Source organism: Marmota monax, unplaced genomic scaffold (genome assembly GCF_021218885.2).
Source record: "Marmota monax isolate L192 unplaced genomic scaffold, Marmota_monax_Labrador192_F-V1.1 WCK01_AAM20220418_F8-fsc00108, whole genome shotgun sequence".
In the NCBI taxonomy this organism is placed as follows: domain Eukaryota; kingdom Metazoa; phylum Chordata; class Mammalia; order Rodentia; family Sciuridae; genus Marmota; species Marmota monax.
Genome location: NW_026694593.1, coordinates 323,799 through 351,019, shown reverse-complemented (window position 1 = coordinate 351,019; position 27,221 = coordinate 323,799). Strand labels below are relative to the sequence as shown.

Here is a 27,221-nt window from a genome sequence, read left to right as displayed (position 1 = left end):
ATCAGAGAGAGTAGGACATCAAGGAAGAAGAGAGCGTGGGGCCCAGAAGATAGCAATGCAGGAAAGAAGGGAGAAAGAGAAAGAAAACAAAACGAACATAAACCAGACAAGACACTGGAGATGCTGGTTCAAAAGAGAAACCACACTACAGCTAAGAAGGACCCGCCTATGGAAACCACCCCAGCACAGCAGTGAGCTCACTGAGATACAAATCTACTCATGTCATGTTGCTGCTTAAAATCTTAGAGCTTCCCATGTACTCAGAAGAAAGGTTGTCCTGTCCCAAGCCAGGCTGTCACCAAAGCACGTAACAGAAAGCATGGCCTGCAGCTGGTTAGGTGCCCCTCTGGTATCTCCCCAAACTCCCATCCCTAGGCATCTTACAGCACCAACGCCTAAGGGCAACTCTTTTCCACTTTTCTAGAAAGCTGCCGAATCGAGGCTGGAAGGTCTGTGAAGGCAGAGATGGTCTTGTCCACAGTGTGCCTATGCTTGACACAGCTGTGTTCCTATTTTTGGTCCCTGCTCTTTACCTGCTTCTTTAACTTGGGATGGTTTCTGGCTTTGTCCACACTGGTCCTTCCTCCTACTCTATCCCCCACAAGCCAGAAAAGGTAAACTTGCCAAAACTTCAAGTTCTTTCTTTAAAATTATCCCATTCCATCATTCATGGTCCACCTCCTGTCTAGGGTAAAGATTCGACTTCACACATCATTTAACAGAGGTTCTCTTATGGTCTAGATTCTAGACCTGTACTCATGCAATAAGCTACAAATCACACATAGCTATTTAAAATTTAATTTTAAAGGTTGGGGCTGCAGCTCAGTGGTAGAACACTGCCTGGCACATGTGAGACCCTGGGTTTGAGCCTCAGTACCACATAAAAAATAAATTAATAAACAAAGAATTGTGTGTCTACAACTAAAAAATATTTTTTAAAAATTAAAATTGTTGGTTGGGCTGGAGTTGGAGCTCAGTGGTAGAGTGCTTGCCCAGGACACGTGAGACGCTGGGTTCAATCCTCCTCAGCACCACATGAAGTAAATAAATAAAGGTATGGTGTCTGTCTACAACTAAAAAAAATTAAAATTGTTTTTCTGAGTTACTAGTCTCAGTGGCTTACGAGCTCCACATGGCTAGTGGCGGTCACCTGGACAGTGCAGAACAGAACACACCCCATCACGGCAGATGGAGATGGAGACCTTTGTTCCACACAGTGTCAGACAATGGGGACCCGGGCAAGAAGATTCAGAAAACATGCAGAACTAGTGACTAGCACCCCCAACCAGAAAGGGACTCACAGAAGGGAGTTTTTTGTTCCAATGTTCATTTGCTGCTTTCAGTAGAACTCGCAATGCCCCACCCCTGGGTTACCTACTCTGGGCTTGTTTCTCCTCACCACATGCAGAGAAAACCCATTTTAAATTGGGACATCTCACTCATGCCTCTGACTTATGATGGCCTTCATTCCTTCTCTCTACCCATCTCCTAGTGTCTTTCAAGACCCTAGAAAAATGGCATTGATTCTATGAAGCAATACCTTACCCGCTTCCACTGTGAAAAATTTCAAACCACACGAAGTTGAAGGAGAAACATGATGAATGTGCCCTTCATCTAGATCCACCAATTAACATTTATAACATTTGCTTTATCTTTCTTTTTTTTTTTTTTTGTAATTTTTTTTTTAGTTTTCGGTGGATACAACATCTTTATTTTATCTGTATGTGGTGCTGCGGATCGAACCCAGTGCCCCGCGCATGGCAGGCGAGCGCGCTACCACTTGAGCCACATCCCCAGCCCCTGCTTTATCTTTCTACTAATATTCATTTATTCCCCATTTGAAAGTTGCGGAGAGAGAGATCATGACACTTATGCCTGTAATCCCAATGACTTAGGAGGCTGAAGCAGGAGGATGGCAAACTTGAGGACAGCCTCAGCACCTTAGCAAGACCCTGTTCCAAAGCAAAAAATAAAATAAATAAAATAAAAACAAAAAGATCTATATGGCTCAGTGATAAAGTGCCCCTGGGTTTAATCCCTAGAGAGAGAGAGTGGTAGGGGGGCAGGCAATCATGACATTGTATGTCTATTTTACTATCTATCTATCTATATCCTAAAAACCTTGAAATTATCCTATATAACCACAATGCCAATCAGTATACTCAACAAATTTAACTTTGATACACTATTACCTAACATACAGTACACACTCAAAACTTCCCCAATGGTCTCATCAATGTTCTTTATAACCGTTCTCCAACTGTCTAAATCCAGGATCCAATCAATGATCTCAAATTATATTTGTCAAGTCTTTATTAGATCTATTTAATCTGGCCTTCCCCTTCACATCCCTGTTTTCTTGGTCTCTCATAACAATGACATTTTGAAGAATCCAGGCCAGCTACATTGTTGAATGACCCACAAATAGGGGTTTGTCTAATGTCTCCTCCTGATTATACTCAAGTTAGACATTATTGAAGACTATTTATAAGTGATATTATATGGATTGCTCCATTGGTGATGTGAAGTTTGAGTACTTCGGTGCTCCTGTGATTTCTCAATGTAAGTCTATTTTCCCATTTGAATTAATGAGAAATCCATGGGGTGATATTTTGAGACTACATGATTATCCTGCTTTCCAATAGTCTTTTTCAATAGTTTGACTATCTACTGATGACCTGTCTTGAACCACTTATTGCACTGGTGGCTGCAAAATGGCAAATTTGCTAATTCTATCATTCCTTCTACAGCAGGTAATCTTCATTCCTTTCCTAGAGTAGTGTCATGAACTCAATAGATTTTGTTTTCTCTCCCAAAGTAATACATTATAGCCCATTATCCCCCCACCCCTTTTTAAATGTTAAAAATGTCCCAATTTGGCCAGTGGGAGCTCCTGCAAACCAACCAGCATTTGTGTTCTCCATCTGTCTTTGATCATGTCCTTGCTCTCTGGCACAAAAAGATACTCCAGGTTCACCTTGTACTTTCCCTACGCCAGACCTGGTAACAAACATTTCTCTACGGAGCCCTGGTTCCTTTTAGCAGGAAATGTATTCAGAAACAAAATCTGGCAGCTAGGTGCTCATTGCTAGTGAGCCATCACTCTTTCTAGGCTACTTCACTGTCCTTTTTTCAGAATCTTGTTCCCAAACAATATCAATATATTTACTCATTTGCTCTATTCTACAATATAGACAAGATAGTTTCTGGAATTGTTACACAAATACCACTAGCAACAATTAAACCTACTAAGTTCAAGGTTTCCTTCTGTTCTTTTTGCTCTTAGGTTATATCTCACTACAAGTTAATATGTTATAAAAATTAATTTGGATTAATTCTTTTTTTTTAGAAAGCAGTAAGGATCTTTATTGTCCAAACAAAAGATCATAACAGAAGACACAAATAAATTAGTTGTTCTGACAATTTCAGACTTCAGGGATTCTCTATAAGGTCAGCTTCTTATGTAAACAAAAATCCTAATCAAAACAAAAATGGCAAGTATCTGAGACAGTGTTCAAGACAAATGTACAAAGTGATGAGAAATAAAAATGCAGTTTCTAAGATATGTTGCATAAAGATATGAGGCTCATTTTGGTGAAAAATGCTTTTCTTCTTATTTTGAATACTTCCACCTCCCCTCCAAAAAGTTAAGCTCTGACCTACACAAAGAAACTGAAATAACTGACATTAATTTCACATGAATTTCGTTTACTCTAAAAGTTTACTATCCCAGGGTGGGGAGGGCAGGGGGGTATATAGGCTCAATGATGGTAGAGCACTTGCTTGAACGTGCAAGGCCCTGGATTCAATTCCCAGCACCACAAAATATATAAATCTCAAATCAATAGACTTAATTTTCTTACTTTAGGAAGTTTAAACCAAATTGGAGTTAAACTAATCTTACTTTAAAGTACAAGAAAGGATATGCAAGACTAGTGTTTATTCTGTGACATGTAAATGAGAAGCATCCCTCCAGCAGCAGCAGCTCAAGAGGTACCAAGAAGCATGAAGAACTGGTTACAGGACAAAGCAATCCATTAGACTGACCAAAATGCAAGGAGACCAATTTTAGCCTAGAAAACAGGGATACCTTCAAAGTCTGGCTGTAAACTGTACCCAGACCTTAAACAGGTCTCAGGTCCCCCTACCTGACAAGGCTGGAGCACAGCATCAGTGGAGTCAAAAAGGCCAAACTTGTCAGCGGACACCTCTACAACATGGTGTGCTTATGCTGATAGTGGTTAAAAAGAAGCCTAGGTTTTGGAATGGCATAAACATTTACCTAGTAAGCAATGATCAAAGTCCTGGTCTGGGGTAAATGATACAAGAAAGGGTAATGAAGACCGCCCCCAAAAATCACTGCTGAGATTTTTTAGTTTGACTCTAAAACACTACAAAATGGTTTCTTCCACACAAGGACAAGCTTTGCAGAATTCATTATGTCTCCACCTCTAGCCTCGGTTTGTTTGTTTGTTTTAATATACCATTCCTATGTCAGAGCGAAGGTAAAAGGGGAATAAAGGATAAGAAACCCTCTGTCCCAAGTCCTTGGAATAGACGCACTCTAGAAGCCAGCGGGTGTGAGCACATTCAAGTCACGCGGTTTGAGATTATGGGTCTGTGGCAGTGGTTTCTTCCCTTCTATCACTGGGACATCCACTTTGGGTGGCTTGAAGGTTGCTGGATCTCCAGCCATTCGGGTGGCCTGGGCATGGATCAGCTCCATGGGAGAGGGCTTCTGGGCGCCTTTGTAGGCCTGGATGGCAAAACCTCCAGAATCAGACTTCTGAAGGGGTCTTGGACCAAAAAGGCTCCATTTATCTGATGAGTTTCTGTCCGTATCTCCACTTCCAGGATCCATGGAGCTAGGACTTGGGCCAGGTAAGGCTACAGAGGAACCAGAAGAAAACCAGCCTCCAGCCTCTGCTTAGGGGAAGAGTGAGGGCTGCTGCTTGGGGTGACTGGGCGATGCAGGCTGCTTCTCTTCCTTTGTCCTCTCTCCACTCTGCAGCTTTAGCTTGTGGAATGCTTCTGCTAGTCAGAGGTACTTGGTTTCCTCGGAGGTAAGGCCCTTGTGGGGTGTGTAGCCAGAATCTCTCAGTCCTGCCTGTTGTTCAAAACGCTGAATACTCTCCTGTGTCTGTTTTGTGATCAGAAAATTCATGACGACACGGGTAGCTTTGGCCTTTACCATCAGGACCTTGTCCGTACTGTCAGTGACTGTTGACAGGGTCATGGCATGGGGGGGATACATTGGCCTCTCCTTCCTCCTCCTTGGCAAGGTGCTGATACTTGTGCTCTGGAATCACTGGCTTCCAGGGGATGCTGCCCATGTCCAATGGAGGAGGAGTCATGGGTGCAGGGTCCTCAAGGGCATCATCATAGCTGAATGCCCGATGGCACATTCCGATGGGCAGGGACATCTTGCCTAGGCGCAAGTAACAGGTACTTCTGGTTGTCTTGAAGCCACTGATAGACTGGGATCCAGGTGTTTTTTCAATTTATAATTTGGAGCTGAGTCCCTGCCACCACAGTGAAATGATATCACCACTATGCTGACAGACAGGTAGAATGAGAACACTGTCCAGGTGCTGCAAATTAGTAAAGCTTCCCAGGAAGAGTCCGTCCAGAGATTCTGTTCTCCCACTGTGTCCAAGCTGCCTGTGGCCCCAACTCCAGCACTAAAGAGGATCCGAAGACCCGCTTCTCTCAAGAGGTTGTGGCGCAGTCCAGACCCAAGCCATCGTGAGAGCGGCAGCAAATTCGACTGCTGGCACCACCAACTAGAGAGCTCAAGCGGCCGTGCGAACCGGCAGCCTTGATGTTGAAGCCTTCAGATTAATTCTTTTTTATGTTACCAATTTGAAACATTTATTTTTATATTTTACTTAATTTTAGTACTTAATTTTTTACTTTAATTTTACCTTTTTCAGGCTTATTTAATTTCTTTTTTTTTAAGAGAGAGAGAGAGAGAGAATTTTTAATATTTATTTTTTAGTTTTCGGCGGACACAACATCTTTGTTTGTATGTGGTGCTGAGGATCGAACCCGGGCTGCACGCATGCCAGGCGAGCGCGCTACAGCTTGAGCCACATCCCCAGCCCAGGCTTATTTAATTTTCAATAATATGTCAAATATTTACATGTGAAAATTCAAAATGAAAATTTTCAGCATATTCAGAAGCATCCCTATATCCTTTCACCCTACTCCTTCCAAGACAATCATTTTCATTTTGTCTTTGGCTTCCTTTCTATGTTCTTGTAAAACTAAACAAGTACATAAAAATATTCTGATTTTCCTTTATTACTTACATAATAGTTTGTACTCTGCTTTTTTTACTTACAATATCTGAAAAGTAACTCACTGAGACCTTCCATCTTCCCCCTCCCTCTTCTTTTTAGTGCACCCCACACTGCTCCCTATCATGTGGACAAAAGTTAACCGCTGGACTTCCCAGAATGCTCTAGTGCAGCACTAGGCACAGAGCAGCTACCCTCTACTTATGTGCAAACACTCTTCTCATCCTTGTCTAGAAGGCTGGTAATAAAGCAAGGCCATGTTTGGCGACCTTCCAAAGAGCTCACATAACCTTTTTGTTGGCCTCTGGTGTATTTAGGTGTATGAGTGTGTATAGGCATTAACAAAAACAAATTAAAAAAAAAACAGTTGCAACTCCAGCTACTTGGGATGTTGAGGCAGGAGGAGAGCAAGTTTGAGTTCGAGGCTTAATCTGGGCAGTTTAGCAAGACCCTGCTTCAAAATAAAAAATAAGAAGGGCTGGGGATGTAGTTTAGTGGCACCTCTAGGTTCAGTCTTTAGGACGGGGGGATAGGGGGCAGGGATGTTTAGTTCCTAAGCAATTTCACACTTAAAAAAAAAATACAGATTTCTAGTTTCTGTCAAAAAGGCGTAGTTTTGGCCCTGCTGGACTTAAGATTGCGAATGGTGACAATCAGCTGAAACTGGGTGGTGTCAAGCCTCTCCAATGGGTCACAGTCTTACTTTGACCCAGTCAGCACTGCACACAGCCTACACTCCTTTCTGCCTTACTCAGACCCCTAGAAGGTTCAGGAGTTTAAACTTATGGTTATCAAATAGGTCTGGCTTCTGGAGTTTAAAGAAGCAATGGCAGGGCTAGGGTTGTGGCTCAGTGGTAGAACACTTGCCTAGTACAAACTGGTTTGACCCTCAGAGCTACGTTAAAAAAATAAGATAAAGGTATCGTGTCCACCTACAACTAAAAAATATATATTAAAAAAAAAAAAAAGAAGCAGTGATAAGCAAACAACATGTCCTTTTCCAGCTACTGAAAGGTTTCTTGTCTCTTTATCCTTAATCCATTCCAACTGGACTGTGGAACTGAGGACGAGGCCTTAATATCCAAGTCTTATGCGCACAATGATAAATTCCTTACTACATGCTAGGCACCGTGCTAAGCATCCAAGCTAACACCTCAATCCTTTGAAAATACGGTGAAGTAGGTAGTGTAGAGTTAAAATGTACATAAATTTGGCCTGATTTCTCAAGCAAAACAGTATATGATCTGTAGCCATACGCGGGTCCACCTGTCTTTATATATATCACAAGTATTCACATACATATACATATGAGACTATATAACATATAGGAAATACATACTATGCCTATCTGATACAAGGCACATTATATATAGGCGAAGTAAGTTGTCTTTTTTAGGGGGTCAGAGGGGGAACTGGGGATAGAACTCAGGGCTTGGCATATACTAGGTAAGCTGAGCTATACCCCAGCCCCCACTTGCTGCCCCTGACCCACACTGGCAGCTGAACTTAAGGTCGCTTGTGTGAAGAATTTCCAGGGACACCAAATAAAACAGAGACACACTTTACTTTTAAACAAGCTTCAGGATGACTTCTCTGCTCTCGGCCTCAGGCTCCCCAAATGGGAAAGCAAGAGAAAGTCGCGAGAGCCTGGTCTGAGGGAGGCTCTCAGAAGTGGGCTTTTAGCTTGTTCTTAGAAAGTTCCATCCAAAAAAGGCCAGAAGGGGCAGGGTTACAAGGGACAGGTGACAGTAATTCAATCCAAGGGGCGTCATCTACACCTGAAAACACATCCTCAACTTCCTGAACCAGGACAACGCCCAGCTTCAGGATGGAAGGCCCCAGTCATTCAGAGTGGCTCCCCACACCCACTTTTTTTTTTTTTAAATTTTGATACAGGGTCTCACTAAGTTGTCCAGGCTGTGATCCTCCTACCTTAGCCTCCAAATAGCTGGGATTACAAGAGTACACCATTATGCCTGGGACTGAGCTAGGTATTCTTGAGACTGGGGCAAAGGGATATTCCTGAACCCCTAGGAATCCAGGAGAGAGCCGCCTTGCCAGGACCTTCACTCTAGGTAAAGTCCATACTCTGAAACTGGACCTATCTTGCTGGTTAGTTTCCCATATCTCCCAGGTGGAACTTTAAGAAGACTCTTGGCACCTTCTGGGTCTGCATCCTTGCAGTAAAGGCTGTGAGGACAAGACCTGCCAACTTCAAGTGTCCGGTCTTTCGTCCTTAAAACCAGAGTTAGACAAATAGAGTGGAAAGACTCTGGCACGGTAGCAGGTCAGGCTCACACCTCAACTGGCTCATTTACTAGCTTGAATCATTTTAGGCCCACCCTCAGGGACTCAACTCAGCAGCTCTGTGGTGTGGAATCTATTTTGATTTAACAAGCAACCCAAGTGATACAGAGGACCAAAACTTTGAAAAACTCTCAAAACAAGTCCCTTAACTTTTGAGTCTATCATTACCTTTCTCCTCTGTGTAATGAACACATATTGAAACCATCTGTTTGTCTGTCTTCCCTTTTAAACCTTGGGTCCCTGAGAACAATGACCATGTCTCATTCATCCTTTTATAACCAACCAAGTTTCAGCATGGCACCTAGTGCCTGGTAGATGTCTGCTTTGAATACATTTATTTAAGGAGTATATATATATATATATATATGCACACATTCTTTCTTTCTTTCTTCTAGAGCTGATGTGATGACCAAAGTAAAAAGGAGTATATATATATACACATTCTTTCTTTCTTTCTTCTAGAGCTGATGTGATGACCAAAGTATTATTTGTTAAGTGCTTTCAAAGCACAAAGTCCTACGCAAATGCTTTGTTCTTTTTTTTCCTGGTCTTTTCCAGGATCACACTGGGTGATCTATGCCTGACAATCATCAAGGTGAGAGGAACAGAAGTAGGATGAGTAAATGAACAGTAAACGGACAGGTGAGCAGACCCCTGGAGTATTCCAGTTCTCGCTAGGGCAGGGCCAGGGCAGCTTTCTAATTCCATGGAAGTGGAATAAGAATCTGGCTATCAGAGCAGACGGCCTGGCAGCCATGTGCCTGGAGGCGGCGGCAGGGCTAGTGCGCTGAGGGCTGGTTAGCTGGGCTCAGCACTGAATACTCAGCACACAGGCCAGTGGCATGGCTTCAAGAGCACAGCTGTAGGAATCAAAATGTTGGCTCATGCTCAGGCTTGGCCTTTTCCTGGCTATGTAGTGTTAGGCAAGTCACCTAATGTTGCCAAGCCCATTTCCCAGTTAAAAAACGTGGCTAATACCATCTTTCTCAAAAGGTAATGGCAAGGACCTAAGCAGCTCCACTGACACCTTAAAGTTTGAATATTCAACCTGAAATCAATCTTTCCAGCCCAAGTCCAGCCCTGCTCATGATGAGATGGTTTGTCCTTGGCAAACAGTGCTATGCAGGTGTGCATGCCAGCAATCTCTGACCTCTCCCAGTAAATCTAATTAATTGTCAAGTCTTGCTGATATGACCTAACATCTCTGCTACCACACTGGTACAGGACACCATCATCTCTCACCTATAAGAAATGGCCTCCCGACATCTGCTCCACCTTCCACTCCTCTAGCAGCCCATAGCCCTTCTCCACACAGGGGGATGTTTGACAGAGAGGAGTTGGAAGATAGGACGCCTTCAGTGGTTTCCCACTGTCCTTGTAAGACGGTGGCTTCCAGGTCCTTCATGGGGCCCCCCTCTCCTGTCACTTTTGCACTGTACTTCAACCCCAGAGATATTCTGTCCTGCCACAGCCAGGTAAAGTCATTCTTCAGGGTTCAGCTCAGTGTCTTTCTCAGGGCGATTTTATCTGATTCCATTATGCTGGATCTTTCTGAAATTTCTCTTTGTGGTACCTAATTCAATATTAACTAAATGATTATTTGGGTACTTTTTTGATTGATTGACATCTGCTTTCTGAGTTTAATAATAAGCTTATCTTTCTTCCTTTTTAAAAATATTTATTTATCAGTTTTTGGTGGACACAACGTATCATTTTATTTTATTTTTATGTGGTGCTGAGGATCGAACCCAGCGCCCCGTGCATGCCAGGCGAGCACGTTACCGCTTGAGCCACATCCCCAGACCCTTATCTTTCTTCCTTTAAAATACGCAGAACCCCCAGAACATACATTATTCAGATCAGATAATGTATGCAATAGAACTTCAGAGAAAGTATCATGAGCATATACTTAACATGGCAGTTACAAGAATCAGTTTTGAGTGACCTCTCTGATACACATAAATTAGGACTGGTGCCAGGCATGATGGCCCATTCCTATAATCTCAGTTACTCAGAAGGCTGAGGCAGGAGAATCACAAGTTCAAGGTCAACCTGGGCGACTTAGCAAGATCTGCTTCAAAATAAAAATTTTAAAAAGGGCCAGAGAAGCAGCTCAGTGGTAAAGATCTTGCCTTGCATGCACAAGGCCCTGGGTTCAATTCTCAGTACTAGGGGAGAAAAAAAATATTAGGATCAAGTTCACAATTTCATAGTTTTGACAAAGAATGAATAAAGCAGGAAGGCTTTAGACTCTCCATGGACTTATGGCAGGAAGTAACATCGGGCTCTTTGTTAAGAGCCTCTCTGTAAGAACTTCTAAAACCTTCAAACTCCCAGATTTCTAGAACTCAATCCCATATACAAAACAATGAATGAAAAAGCATCCACTAAATGAGCATATGCATGTTAAAATGTGTTGGTGACTACAAAGGAATTTGTATATGGCTAAAGAAGGACTCGGAAAGGAGGTGAACTTTACCCAGAACCTTAGAGGTCAGATAGGCTTCTGATGGGTGGCTGCACTGAGGCAGGACCTTCTAGGGGCAGAAACAGCATACATAGGGGCACAGAGACTGCAGGGAGGCTGTTAATGCAACACAGGTGGGAGGAAAGGGAGGGTCCCAACAAGAAAGAAAATTGAAAAGACAAAGTGGCAGCCTGGTTCTGCCATTTCCTGGCTAGCTGATCTTAGGAAACTGAGTCTAAGTCTCAATTTCTCTGCCCTGTCCTACCTGTCTCACAGAGCAGCTGTGAGAATTAAACAAGATACAGTATGTCCAGGCTCTGCAAATACTAAGGCAACACTGATGTTAGGAAGTGTGATGACATAAGAAAGACTGAGGCAGTTGTGGAAGGCCTTAAGTGCCATCTAAGGATTATGGACTTTATCTTTATAGATGGGGAGCTGTATTGGGTAGAATTATATTTAGCTTTTAAAAAGCTAAGTCTGGCTACAATGACCAGAGGGGAAAGGAAAGGCTGGAGGCCCAGAGACCAGGTGGGCAGAGAGAATGCATGCCTAAAGATGAACACTACTGCTGGAACACACCAGAAAGGGCATATGGTTGCTAGGAGCTGACAGGGAGGAATTTGCTGGCCCTGCTAAGAGCCAATGAACTGTGCCTGGTTCAAACTTATATATTCTTTTTTTTTTTTTTTTTGTAGTGCTGGGGTCTGAACCCAGGGCCTTGTGCTTGTGAGGCAAGTACTCTACCAACTGAGCTATATCCCCAGCCCCTAAACTGTTATATTCTTTAAAAACAAAATAACCACCAGATTTCAAGGACTTAGTACAAAACAACAACAACAAAATGTCTTGGGGCTGGGGTGTGGCTCAGTAGTAGAGTGCATGCCTCAGCACCGCATATAAATAAATGAATAAAACAAAGGTCCATCAACATCTAAAAAAATTTTTTAAAAAGTAAAATGTCTTAATAACTCTTTATAATAAAATAACAGTATGTTGAATACATTGAGTTAAATAAAACATACCATCAAAATTAATTTTATCATTTTTAAAGTGGCTACTAGAAAAAACTTTGCAGTGGCTTGTGTTCTATTTCTATTGGACAGTACTGGTCTAGCTTCTTTTGGCCACAAATAAACTACACTCTGCTCTTCTCTCCAATGCCAGTGCCTCCAACCCTTCTGACCAAAGAAAGCTAGTAGCTTGCCAGAGTTGCCCCTCTAGTAATTTGTCTCCCACAGCACCTGGTACATATTTCTGCCAACTACCTCCCTCATGGTCACCAATTCTTTTCCCTTGTTGGTTGGATTGTGAGCTCCTAAAGTATGGTAGCATGCCAAATTCACCTGTCTCCCTAGTGAGGAAGAGCTGGTTGGCTCTGCGGGGCAGCCATCTTTAGCTCTTAGCAGAGAACAAGCCAAGCTGCTTTGGGCTATGCACCTTTCTCTTTACTCAGAACCCAACATCCCACCAGCCTCCATATATCTGAGTTATCTCATTTGTCACATATTCCTCAGAAAAAGTCCCATGCCTGGGCTATGTCCAGGAATTCAAATTGATATTGAGGAGCAACAGGGCAATGGAGTGTGGAGTTAGAATGAATTTGCATCCTGGCTTTCCCTCTGATCATCTCTGTGACTTAGGGCAAATTACTTATTTTCTGTGAACCTCAATTTTCTCATCTACAAAACTGGAATAAATAGCTTCCCACGCTACAAGGCTATTGTAAGAACTGGCATAAGGTAATCAAGTATAAGCTGGGTATAGTGGTTCGAGGCAGGAGGATCGCAACTTCAAAGCCAGCCTCAGCAACTTAGAGAAGCCCTAAGCAATTTAGCGAGACCCTGTCTCTAAACAGAATTTTAAAAGAAGGGTTGGGGATGTGGCTCACTGATTAAGCACCCCTGGGTTCAATTCCTGGTACCCCTTCCCCCCCAAAAATAGTAATGTATCTAGTTAATGCCTGGCATACAGCAACACTTCATTTTAATTTTTATTTAATAATTTTATTCAGTGCAAGAGATTGAACCCAGGGCCTTGTGCATGTTACAAAGTGTTCTACTCTTGAGCTACATTCCCAGCCCTTAGTAAATATTTTAAAAATCGCTGCTATTCTTATTACAAGAACCTAAAACACACATAGTAAGTTACTACCACAGCAATCACAACCCCGCCTGAGACATGAAATACTCAAATACTGAGTTATCTAACACAGACACACTCATCTTACAGATCTCTGCAGGAGATGGTCTAGGTGTTGACTGTCATGTTTAGTTCATACTCATTTGTTTGTTTTTGTCAATACACCCTCCATTAAACCATTATCTTTGGCAAAAGAACAATGTCTCAAAGACAGCAGAGACCAGGAGATCTAGATATTGGTGCTATTTCTTCAACTAACTAGCTGTGAAATTTGATCATCTATATGGCCAAGAAAACAGTCAATGTATTCAAGATTTGGCGGGGATGATGGAGGTAAGCAAAGCCCACTGGAAGGGAAAATGAGGTTGCTGTAGGAGGAGGGAGGAAGGAAGCCACGTGGCAAGAGGTCAGGACTGATTGTCTAGACATCTGGGTTCTAGACCAGCTCAGCCCCTTTTTGTATACCCTTGAAAGGGGAGAAGAAAATTATATATAATAAGCATCTAATTTGTTACAGGCCTTCATTTATTCCTTACACTAACCTGGCGAGGTAACAGTGTTATTTTCCTCTACAAATGAGGAAAATGAGGTTGAGAAGTTAAATAAGTTGCCCAAGGCCATAGAGGTATTAAATGGTAGAGTAAGAATGCAAACTGGGTGTGCTTTACAGTCAAGTCCCATCTTCCTCCTCTGGATCTTGGCTTCATTGCCCTTACAATGAGGGGCTGAGCCAGATTACCTCATGTCCTTTCTTGCTCTAATGTTGCATGATTTTTTGTCCCTCATGGATTTTCTTTAGCATATCCCTCTTTGTGCCCAGAGAGGAGTCAGGTAAAACTAAATTCATTGTCTGGCGAGGAAAGATTCTCCCTATAAAATAAAGTGAAGGCGGGCCATAGCCAAATGTATTTCAAATGGAAAAAAACCCACAGACACTAATGCCAACAATGATCTAGAAGCAATTCAGTGTCTGCACTAGTGATGTCCACAAGATGGCTAAGAATATTTTTATTCAAGTTTCCTGGTTTTAACAAAGGGCAAAGGAGATAAAAGCAGCTGCCCCTAAACTCACAAGATAAAGAATGAACATCTAGCTGGGTACGGTGGCACATACCTGTAATCCCAGCAGCATGGGAAGCTGAGATGGGAGGATTGCAAATTCAAAGCCAGCCTCAGCCTCAGCAAGGCACTAAGCAACTCAGTGAGACCCCCGTCTCTAAATAAAATATGAAATAGGGCTGGGGATGTGGATCAGTGGTTGAGTACCCCTGAGTTCAATCCTCAGTACATGCCCTCAACCGCAAAAAAAGAATGAACATCTATCGCAGGGCCAAAGGCTTGGGCAGGCTGAATAAAAGGGCTTCATTCTTAGAATGAGGTTTCTTCCTTCTACATCATGACCACTGGGAGATGCTGGATAGGCCATATGACACTCTTCTCAGCTTTCACAATGACAAAATGTATGCAGGGCACTGTGATAACTGAATTATTTGTTACTCTTAAGATCAGTCCACAGGTATATCCTGTTTTATCTAAAGTTTTCCTGAAAAGATAAATAAATTTGTTATGAAGGAACCTCCTAAAGGGGATTATAATACCATAAATGAAAACTTTCAAAAACCAGGTTTGCTTCCTTAAAGTTAGTGTTATTCAAGTCAATTTTTTGTTATTAGCACAAATAAACAGACTATAAAATAGGCAACCTAGGGCTGGGGCTGTAGCTCAGTGGCAGAGCACTTGCCTAGCATGCATGAGGCACTGGGTTCAATTCTCAGCACTGCATAAAAATAAACAAATAAAATAAAGGCATCCAGTCCATCTGCAACTACAAAAACAAAACAATAACTACAAAAAAAAAAAAAAAAAAAAAAAACCCCAAAACCAAACAACAACAACAAAACAGGCAACCTTGAATAATGACCAAGCCAAAAAGCTACCATTTGGCTTAAAAAAACAAAACAAAACAAAACAACCTTGTCGTGAGCATGGTGGTGTAATCCTACCAAACCACTGTAATCCCAGAGGTTGGGAAGACTGAAGCAGAAGGATCACAAGTCTGAGGCAAGCCTCAGCAATTTACTGAGGCCCTGAGCAACTTAGTGAGACCCTGTCTCAAAATTAAAAAAATAAAAGGACTAGGGATGTAGCTCAGTGGTAAAGCGCCTCTGGATTCAATCCCCAGTACCAAAAACCAAAACAAAACAAAAACAAACTTTTCATTTGGCTAATTCAACTTTCTAATCTATTTTATTAAGGTAGAGTTAAATTAGTTCCCTTTCCTTGAGTGAACACTAAAGTTAATAGGAAAGTATTGGGTTAGTGGAAAGTTAGACTTTGATTTTAACTGCTGCAATTAAAGGTGATGGAGTTGACAGTAAAACACCTGCTATTTTTTGAAAACCCCTTCTTACATCAGGGTGACTATAGCCTTTCCTTTAGGTCAGGTACCTGCAAGTAGATGCCAACTGAGTCATCACAGCTGGAACCACCAACTACAATGTGAGTGGGGAGGGGACCTAGAACTTCCCAGACAGAGTCCCTTCCCTCCACATTCTTGGCTGGTGACCTCAGGAAGCACTGCGGGAAGTAGAAGAAATAAAGGGAGGGAGGGTGGGGATGTTCTTCTCCAGCCTGCAAAAGGCTCCCTACAAATTCCTGTTCCACCCCTTTAAAAAAACTAACCAGAAATTCTCCTCAGAAAGTCTTCCTCAGTTAAGCCTCCGGTGCTGATCACCCTCTTCTTTGCATCCTTCCAGCCCTAAGTTTTTGACTTGTGCTATAATCACATATTTTGTCTCTATGTTACTTCAAAAGGGAACCCACATATTCTGCGTGCTCTGTCTTAATAAAATGCCTGTCCTGAAGGAAGACCCCCCCTATTTTGTATCGTCAGCATTCAATGTGAGTCTCCAACCACACAACTTGGGTCCCCCAACCAATACACTGAGCTCTACAAAGCATACTTTGTGTACAAAGGTGGCTGGAATGCTGCTGGGGGAAAGCTTTAGTCAGCGTTTCTAGCAGGCAGGTCCCTGCAGCTCTCACTGCCGTTTCACCAGCACGGGATCCACTCTGGATCTCTCTGATCCTTACTCCACCCTGCTCACACTGACCCAGGGGCCTGGGACCACTGCACAAACTGCTGGTTGAAGAAATACACACAGACTAAGTCAACCCCATCAACAAACTTGGGCATGTGCCTGCTTGACAGGAGGTAGAACAGGCGGCCACCAACCAAACAACACACCACTGGCCCTGCCTGTCAGGCCTTCCAGCCTGCAGAGCTCCAGGACACACAGAGGAAACCAGCCACTGCTCTCCTCCCAGGCCATTTTGTAGGAAGACAGGGTTGGGGTGGTGGAGGAGAACTGTGGGTCATGCCACTTCCAGCAAATGTCGTGGATCCTTCCTCCTGAAGGAAATCTTTGATATCGAGGGAACCGTGAAAGGGGTATAATGAAGACCAAAATTATTGGCCCTGGGAGATGGGCTTATGATTCCCCTACAGGTTAACAGGAATAATAAGCATTTGGTTCTCAAGCATGTAATTTAACTCAGAATTTACTATCAAGCAGCAAAGAATAGGTTAAATAAAGTGTACTAGGGGTCTGAGGATGTGAACTATATATATAGTCTCATTAGTTCTCAAGTGAATGTATATGTGTACATGTGGGGAGGAATAATAGGAAGAAATGCATGAATCCAATGGTCCTTAAAGTTCCCTTCCAGCAAACTGGACACATGATGAGTCTATCCAAGTACAGGTACTGGGGAGTGAACCCAGGGATACTTGACCGCTGAACCACATCCCCAGAACTATATTTTGTATTTTATTTAGAGACAGGGTCTCACTGAGTTGCTTAGAGCCTCACCATTACTGAGGCTGGCTTTGAACTTGCAATCCTCCTGTCTCAGCCTCACAAGCCGCTAGGATTACAGGCATGCACTACCACGCCCAGCTACAAATCAAATTTTAATGAGGTTTTATTATGTCAATAAGGGACCATCTTGAATAGGGCAATAATAATATTTGAACTTGGAAAATGGCAATCTGCAAAACATAATCTCTAGGAAACAAACCTGGACTGACCAGGAGAGAAGAACCCAGGGGCACTCAACCACTGAACCACATCCCCAGCCCTTTAAAAAAATATATTTTATTTAGAGACAGAGACTCGATAAGTTCTGAGGCAGGCTTTAAACTTGAGTTTCTCCTGCTTCATCCTCCCAAGCTGCTGGGATTACAGGCATGCACCACCCATGCACCACCATGCCCAGCACAGGGATACATTGTGAGGAATGTATCATAGGGCAGTTTGACTACAGTACTAACATTAAAGTATACGGACACAAACTAAGATGGCAACAACCTCACAAGATAATAAAATATTATAGGACCGCCATTTTATATGTGGTCCATGGAGGGCTGTTATGGGATGCATGACTGTATACTCTATGAAAATTTGTTGAATGAAGAGTGACCAACCTTGAAATCTGAACTACTTCCAAATGCCAGGGTTCCAAACAGCTCACCCTTGTCCTTCAGCCCAGTTTTCTAAGGCTGAATTCAAATAATACCTTTCTTAATAAACTTACCTAACCAGTCTAATTTCCCCAATGACCTTTCCAGAAACTCAGTTCGTATCTATTGCATTTTGAATCCATATTGTGCCACTTAACAATTAATTGTTTTAAACTACTTAAGAGAAGAAATCCTGTCAGATACTTTGTTGACAGGGCCCACCCTAATTGGCACAGTGCTAAGCATATACTCAGTAAATACTTGTTACTGACTGATGGAATTGATGATGATAATGATAAGAGCTAGCATGTTTTTAAGGCACCTACTGAAATGAGACAGTATGATCTTTCGTACAGGCTCATGAGCCCCTCTTCTGCATATAAATGTCCCTGCCATTTATTAGTTATGTGACCTTAGGCAGATGACTTCATCTCTTGCCTTGGCTTCCTCATCTATAAAATGAAGATAATAATAATATCTGTTTCATGAGATTACTAGGATTGAATTATTTAAAATGTTTAAAAGAATGCTCAGGCCAGTGCTCAATACTAAGAACTCAATAAAATTTAGCCATATTTATTATTTTACTTAATCCTCACAATAACCTCATGCATGGGTACTATTAATCTCACCATTTTGCAGATGAAGAAACTACTATGGAAAAGCTTAGTAACTTGCTTGATTTCATGCACCCAGCAGTAAGATGGAAGTGGTATTTGAACCAAAGCAGTTTAGCTTCAGAGTCTTTCTTCTGCCAATACTGTGCTCTCTGGCTAGAAATCCTCACCACCCAATTCGCTTTGCTACAGATCTGCCCTTAACTACTTCAGTGGTTTGAAATCTACAATACCAGACTCAGGAAGGCAGAAATTGGTTGTTTACGTCTCAGTATTCAAATTCAGATTCTGTTAACATTTACTAAGTACCTGCTGGGTGACAAATGTTGTGGTGGGTAATAAGTATCTCATTTGATCCTTACAGCAATTTTTTTTTTATTAGCCACACATGACATTACAATGATCTTGGCAATTCATACATTTGAATCAATTGGGGTATAATTTCTCATTTTTCTGATCTTACAGCAATTTTGAAAGAAAAAATATATATACATATGTGTATGTGTGTGTGTGTATAGAGAGGGGGGGGACACTGAAGTTCAGAGAAGATGGGGTCTTGCCTGAGGGGTCAGGGTTGGTGAGACCTACAGCCAGAACTAGAACTCAGATTCCCTGACCCCAAACACAAAGACAGTCCTTACTAAGTCAGGGTGGCTCTGGATGTTTCCTGGCACACGTGTAAAGCAGTGCAGACAACATTTATACATCTGCTGGCCAAATGCACCAGCTTTGGAATCAGTCCTGATGTTGGCACTTTGTGGCTCTGTGACCTTGGGCAAGACATTTAGACTCTCAAACTCACCTATAGCAGAAGTAACTATTTCACTGAATTATTAAGAGATTAAATGGTGGAATTCATTAGTGTTTAGCACAGGACACACAACAAATGCTCAAAATATGTTAACTACTATCATTACCAATTTTTTTTTTTTGTACTAGGGATTGAACCCAGGGCACTTTAGCCCCAACTTAATGGTCTCACTAGTTGCTGGGGCTAGCCTCAAACTCATGATCCTCCTTCCTCAGCCTACTGAGTCAGGAGTGCACCACCACACCTGGCATCCCCACCTATTATTTAGGAATATCCCTAATAAAAAAGATGTCCAGGAGCTGGAGTTGTGGCTCAGTGGTACAGTGCTAGACTGGCATGCGTGAGACCCTGGGTTTGATCCTCAGAACTGCATATAAATAAACAAATATAAAAAAGATCCATTGACAACTAGAAAAATTAAAAAAAAAAAAGATGTCCAAATCAAATGACTGATGGATATGTGAATACACCAGTGAAACTCAACCATCATGTACAACCACAAAATGGGATCCTAATTAGAATAAGTTATACTCCATGTATGTATAATAGGTCAAAATACACTCCACTGTGATGTACAACTAAAAAGAACAAATAAAAAATTAAATGAATTTTTAAAAAGACTGATAAAGAGGGGCTGGGGATGTGGCTCAAGCGGTAGAGTGCTCGCCTGGCATGCGTGCAGCCCGGGTTCGATCCTCAGCACCACATACAAAAAAAAACAAAAAATGTTGTGTCTGCCGAAAACTAAAAAATAAATATTAAAAATTCTCTCTCTCTCTTAAAAAAAATGGTTAAAAAAAAAAAAAAAGATTGATAGAGAAACTAAGTTCCAGAGAGATAAAGTCACTTGCCCAAGGTTAGGACAGTGTTGATTTCCTAATTCGAAGCATAAAGCTCTTCACCAGACCATGTCATCTGCTGCCTCTCTGAATTTTTCAAAAAAATCTAGAATTTCAGGATAAACAACCTCCCATTCAGTTCCAACGGAAGCCCTATAGTCCTATGAGGATCCTAATAACCCTTTTGAGCTACAGGGATTCACTGTGTCCCCCCCAACCCACCAAAAACGGGTGCTGGGCAAGCTATTCCAAGTGGAAAATTCAACTCCATCCCAGGCGGAAACCCCAAATCTGTGCTGTTCCAGCAGATTTCCAGGACGTGCTGGCTCCCAGAAACCACAATTACAGACGAGCTCAAGGCAGAGGAGTAATTAGGCCCATACCATCAGCTCAGCAGTCTCTTGGCCTCTCCCTACAGGCTGACTCCAGCTCTCTACCTCCCCATCCCCCTCACCCACACCCCCATCTCAACCACTGGGCAACAGAGATGCAATGGGAATTTCCACCCTTTCTCTCTCCTAGCCCCTACTTGATTTCCAGGAAACTAAAGAAGGGTGGGGTGAGGGAAGAAAGAACCATTTCATGGATACAACTAATGCTGAATGGCAGCAAGAGCTGAAAATAGCTTTCACAGAAAGAGAAGCATTCTTGGGGCCCCTCCCCTCATCCTGTCCCTTATATCCCCCACAAAGATGACACTGGGAAGGAGTTCCCTGGGTGAGACCCCCAAATGTGAAATAAAAGGGATCTTGTGAAACAGGAAACAGAAACCCCAATCTCTCTAGAATGGAATGGTTGAAGACTGGAAAAGATGATATCTAGAAGGCTTGGGAATCTAGGATTATAACTCCTATCTCCAAGACCATAGAGATGTCCTAGAGGAAATTTACCCTTCCCACAGCTCCTCCTAATCTTGGCTCATAGGAAGGAAAGCCAGGCCTTGCCTTCATTTCTAAATATACTACTGCCCTTTTATCCTGAAATATGGGATTGGTGTCTCCATTATTTCAAATTCCAGCATAATACTTTGTGTAGCACTTTTTCCCTTCCATCATTACTGCTTATTTTTTGAGAAGTGGATCTGCTCAGTTTGGCTCAAGCACACCATCACAGTCCCTTACTTCTAGTATTCTCAGGGCTATCCCACTTCTCCAACTTGTACCTGATAATGCCGAAGGCCTGTAGTGGGTGTGGGTACATTGGATCACCTCTAGGAACTCTTAGGAGATGACATTAATGGTTGGATGGTGCAAAAGATGAGGAAGGAGTGGCATCCCAAATAGGGGTGGACTTTAATATCTTAAAAGGACTGAGCCACATCCCCAGCCTATTTTGATTTTATTTAGAGACAGGGTCTCACTGAGTTGCTTAGTGCCTTGCTATTGCTGAAGCTGGCTTTGAACTCGTGATTCTCCTGCCTCAGCTTCCCGAGCTGCTGGGATTACAGGTGTGCACCACTGGGCCCAACCTAAAGGATTTTGAACAGTGATAGCTGAGAGGCCAGAGCTGAAAGTTGTTAGTACAGTTTCTCAAAGCCGTTCCAGAGCCCCTAGAATTGTGGCTGACATAAACAGTTAGAGAAAAGCTTCGAAGCAGTATAGTACTGACCTAATTTCATCAAAATCTGACTTAGAACATATTAATCCCACAAGGTTTTCCTTGATTTAGCTGGCCTGACTGACCTCTCCCCCTAGGCTAACATCACCTCAGTCCTCAGAAATTTACTCTGCACTATTGGATAGTTTCTTATAACAAAATTGAAGTGGAAAACAGGTAACACACACACATGCAAACTATTTCATTTCAATTTATATTTGACATATCCAGCATGGGCCAAAATAGGAACACCTCCCTGATGTTTCTAAAAAGACTGCTTTATATGCTAGAGAGCACTTATTTTGACCCTCTTATTCTAAATATTCTTAAATTAGTACACTTCCTCATTTCTGGTTTTCCCAAGTAAACTGTAAACTCCCTGAAAGTAAAAGATGTGTCTTCCACCTTTGAAATATTTTTGTATCCCCTCATCCTCTGCTGGCTAGCCAGATGAAATAGCTCTTTTTTTTTTTTTTTTTTGCATACATGTGTATGTACACACACATATAAGCACAGTATCTGCCATAAAATACAGGACTCTACATACACAGCATTGTTCAATCCATTTGTGTGGCAAATCCAATGATAAATGGTAACTGGTACAAGTCACAAAATTTAAGAGACCAAAGAGAAGCTGAAAATTCCAACCCTGAAATTTTCCCCTTTCCCTGGTACTAGGGATTGAATCCAGAAATGTTCTACCTCTGAGCTACATCCCCAGCCCTTTTTTTTTTAAATTTTATTTTGAGGCAGGGTCTCACTAAATTGCCCAGGCTGGCCCAGAACTTGTGACCCTTCAGCCTCCTCAATAGCTGGGATTATAGGCATGTGACACCGAAGTTGATTCTGATATGAAGACAGTGGGACTGAAGGAGACAGGAAGGAGCTAGGATGCACCCCACCAAAAGTACTATAATCACAGGGTAGAAAAAGGTTAGAATCTAGTTTCCCTGTCTTTCTACAGTGCTAAGGGAAAAAGTTTCTAGGGACAAAAAGAGAATTCCTCTCTGATTCTGTGTGCCTTCTGGTGTAGAAGGTGGCTCTGGACTGGGATTCAATGCTCTGGGAAGTCAGGAGGCTCTGACTTTCTGGACACCTGGACAGGGCTCAGGTCGGCAAGGCGGTGAGAAGACACCCACAACTGATACAAAGTTTCACCTACCCTGGCATACCATTCTCTGGGTCACATTGAAGGTTTAACGACTTGACTGATAGGTGATGCCATCCCCATAAGCCACCGTGTAAATGTGCCAAGGGCCTGAGCCAGAGAATGCAGGGCCCATATGAAGTAACCCAGATCTGCAGCATGAGCCCTGTGCCACAGTGGGGGGGAGGTTCCACTAGGACTAGGCTGGCCAAGTTTAGCAATTACTTACATCTTTATAATGATTTGGGTCAAAATCTCTCCCCTAGTGGTTCTGCATGTGCAGGCAGCGCAGAAGCAGGGGGAGGTGCAGAAGCTGGGGGAGGCCCAGAAAGACCAAGACGTGGCTGACTGTGGGGAAATGGAGACAGCTCCTCACCTGTGTTACCCTGATTCTCCACACGTATCACAGGGCACAGGGTAATGACAGAATGGAAAGGAAGAGGAAGATACAGGGAGAAGGGAAGAACTGGAGGTGTGATACATACACTCGTGAGATGAAAACACAAAATGAATGAGGGGAGAAAATATGGAAGTCACAAAAGAAGGGAAGAGCAATAGCAAGAGAATGAGCATAAAGACTAGGATAAAGGGCTATGTGGAAAAAACAGAAAATCGGCAAGAGAATGAGCAGTGAACAGAAGGGAGCTGCGGAGCTATGTCAACACCCAACTACCTAAGCTGGTACAGATTCTAAGCCAGCCTGACTTGCCCAGACTCTGGTAGCAGGGGTGTTAAGTGGAACTTATTACAGTCCTTGGGATGAGATTCATAAGAGAACTGTGAAAACATTAATTAGTGTAGAGTGTCTGGCACAAAATAGGAACAAAATAGGATGATGGGGTGGTGGGGATAGGAATTAGTGCAAGAAGAAGTGGGTAGTCAGCATCTGGGAGCAAGAACCAAGACTGTGTAGGATTTTGGATTAAGAAGCTTTCTTAGCAGAATCTCAGCTTCCAACCTGGCTATGCAAAATCAATCATTCTCTCCCCTCCCTTGACTCAAACACCACCTATAGTGAGTTATCTCCTCTCTGATCACCTTATCTAAAATTGCAACACCACATTGCTATTACTTCCTATTTTATCTTTCTAGCTATTAGTAGCCAATATATTATTATTTCATTTCTAATTTAATTTGTTTAAAATGTAAGTTCCAGGAAGACAAAGATTTTTGTCTATTTGTTCAATGCTATAATCTCAGTGCTTCCGACATTTCCTGGAACAGAGAAGATACTCAAATTAAAGAATAAACTTCATTGAAACCCAACTTTATTAAATTCTCAGTTACCTAAGAGAATATAGGGGGAGACATTTCATGTAAGTCAAAATAGAAAATGATACAAATCTGCAGAGAATCTGAATGTCCACATTTCACACATAAGGAAACCGAGGGCCAGAGCCTTTGTTGTGAACTGAATGTTTGTGTTCCCCACAACTCCCAGCCAACCCATATCCATAATATGTTGAAGTCCTGACTGGCAGAGTGAAGGAATCTGGAGATGGAGCCCTTGGGAGGGAATCAGGGTTAGACGAGGTCACGAGGGTGGGGTCCTCAATTTGTGCCCTCAGAAGAAGAGACACCAGTTTGCTCCCTCTTCCACACGTACACAATGAGGAAAGGCCAGGCGAGTGTAGGGTAAGAAGACAGCCATCTACAAGCCAGGAAGAGGGCCCTCACCAGAACTCAACCATGCTGCACCCTGATCTCAGACTCTTAAGCCTCCAGGATTTTGAGTAATAGATATCTGCTATTTAAGTCTATGATTTCTATTATAGGAGCCCAAACTAACTAGGACAGACTTTGAGTTAACTATTCAGGATTCCTAGAGGAAGAGTGAGAATTAGAATCCAGGGCTTCATCCCAGGTGGTCATTCAGCTTTCTACTAAGCCAAGGCCCTGGAATATGTTTGTGTATCAATGTAGGGGTGTGAGTGATTCCAGAAAAAACAACTTTTGAAGCTGGAAAAATGGGTTCAGAGTGTCTGTCTCTATTCAACTTCTGAGAGCTTTTTACCTCTGCTGGGTTTTTAACTCTCTCACTTATGAAAGAAACTGCTCACAGGAGTCTTGCTTCATTCCTTCACAAGGTGGGGGAAAGGAACAAAAAGTAAGGCATGACTTTGTTTTCAAAGGTCTTTCTTCCTAGCTATTATTGAGCCACAAGGTTGCATTTAGGAATAGGTGTCAGAGATGATGATCAAGTCCACAGGAAGTTAAAAAGTCAGATTGCCTGGTATTTTCCTATAGATAATTAAGGCTGAATTTAAGTAAATCCTAGGGGCAGTTTAATACTAACACTTTATAAATTCAAATTAAACCTTAAAATCATGACTTCATCTCTATGAAAAGTCTGCTTATCAAGTACAAAGTAGATTTTTTACTTAATATGCTTCCCAAATGGCTCAGAGACCTCTGTATTTATGAACACCTTTACCAATAGTTAAACACTGTTTATTGGTATGAAGAAATGCTTTTAACATCTGGGACATATCTTAGGGTATAGGCATGTCCTTGGAAAACTTACATCTTGAGAAGTTAGGAGTTAGGCAAAATAAACTTAAGTCTGGGTAATGTACAAATGAGAGAAGTTAAGCCCAAGTCCACAAAGTGTCAACACAGAATGTGCTATGTGACAAAGTCATCAGAAAATGCAATTCATCAAGGAGAGCTATCATAAGGATGGTGATGTTAAGCTAAACTCTTGAAGGATGCCCAGAATAAACACCCTTCTTTTATTTTTTCCTAGCTTCTAAACTTGAGCCTGAACCATGATTTGATCTAAACACAGGACTCCTTACCAACAGATTCATTAGCTCATCTAAATTAACTGGTGGAAAACTTTCACAGAGGGTGAAGCCAGTTTACCTGGCTGGAAAGTTTGAAAGACATGAAGCTGCCCAGGACCTGTAATCTTTGAGTCATTTACTGCATTGTGAGTGCTCCCCTAGCCCCTACCCCACTCAGTATGCATTAGCTAGATCTCAACTGGAACCCTTCCTGCCTTCTCAACACAAACCTACTGCCTAGAGCACCTAACAAATTCAATTTCACCCTTTGCTCAAACACAGACGAAAACCCATAGTTAACATACTCAATGGGGAAAGACTGAGTGTCTGCCCCCTAAGATCAGCAACAAGCCAAGAATGTTCACTATATTCTTCTTGAATGTCACCTCTATTCAACACTGAAGCAGGAAGAGGTGGGCAGCCAGGGCAATAAGGCAAGAAAAATAAATAAAAGACATCCAGATTGAAAAGGAAAGAGCCAACTACTTTCACAGATGACATGATCTTTTATATAAAAGATCCCAAGGAATGCACAAAATAAACTATTAAAATTAATAAATGGTTGTGGGATACAAGATCACCGTATAATACATATACTTTTGTATGCTAGTGATGAAAACAAAAGTTAAACTAAGAAAATGTCTTACTTTAATAGCAGTAGAAAAAATAAAATACATAGGAATAAATTTAAGATTTATGTAAGATTTTAAATTGTTAAGATGGCAATACTCCACAAACTGATCTATAAATTCAATGAAACTCCTATAAAAGTCTCAGTTGATTTTTTTGTTTTGGGAAGAGATTGACAAGTTGACCCTAGAATTCATGTGAAAATGAACAGTTAAAACAATCTAAAAATGGCAATTGTCAAGAATACAAATAACAATAAATATTGGCGAAGATGTGGGGAAAAAACTCATACAATGCTGGTGGGACTGCAAATTGTTACGACAGCTCTTGAAAGCAGTCTGGAGATTCCTCAGAAAACTTGGAATGGAACTACCACTTAACTCGGTTATCCCACTCCTAGGCATACACCCAAAGGACTTAAAATCCACATCACGTACAACCATGAAATGGGAAGTTATACTCCACGTATGTATGATATGTCAAAATACATTCTACTGTCATGTATAACTAAAAAAAGAACAAATACATTTTTTAAACTATAAAAACAAAACTAAAAACAATCTTGGACGTGCACAACAAAGTTGGAGGACTCATACTTCCTTACTCAAAATACACTACACAAATCTTCAGTAATTAAGTTAGAATGGGTTCGGCACAAGGATAGACCCACAGATAAATTAATCAAAAAATACAGAATATAACTTTACATTTACAGTCAACTGATTATGGCAAGGGTGCCGTGACAATTCAGTGGAGAAAGAACGTTCTTTCAGTAAATGGTGCTAGGACAAATAGACACCCACATTTAAAAAAAAAAAGAAAGAAAAGACAGAAACTTGACACCTGTAATACCAGCGGCTTAAGATGCTGAGGCAGCAGAATTCCAAGTTCAAAGCCAGCCTCAGCAACTTAGCAAGGTCCAGAGCAAGGTCCTGAGCAACTTACAGATATGCTGTCTTGAAATAAAAAAAAGAGCTTAGGCTATGGTTCAGTGGTTAGTTAAGTCAGTGATTTGAATATACACTTCTCCAAAGAAATGTTCAAATGGCCTATGTGTA

At 41.9% G+C, this 27,221-nt stretch overlaps 1 protein-coding gene and 1 pseudogene across 10 annotated transcripts in view; both read right to left on the bottom strand.

Moving 5' to 3' along the window:
• Positions 1–15,803, bottom strand: LOC131423292 (putative monooxygenase p33MONOX; annotated as a pseudogene).
• Arhgef11 (Rho guanine nucleotide exchange factor 11) overlaps positions 1–27,221 on the bottom strand; it is a 111,133-nt gene that overhangs the window by 48,000 nt on the left and 35,912 nt on the right. The window lies entirely within an intron of this gene.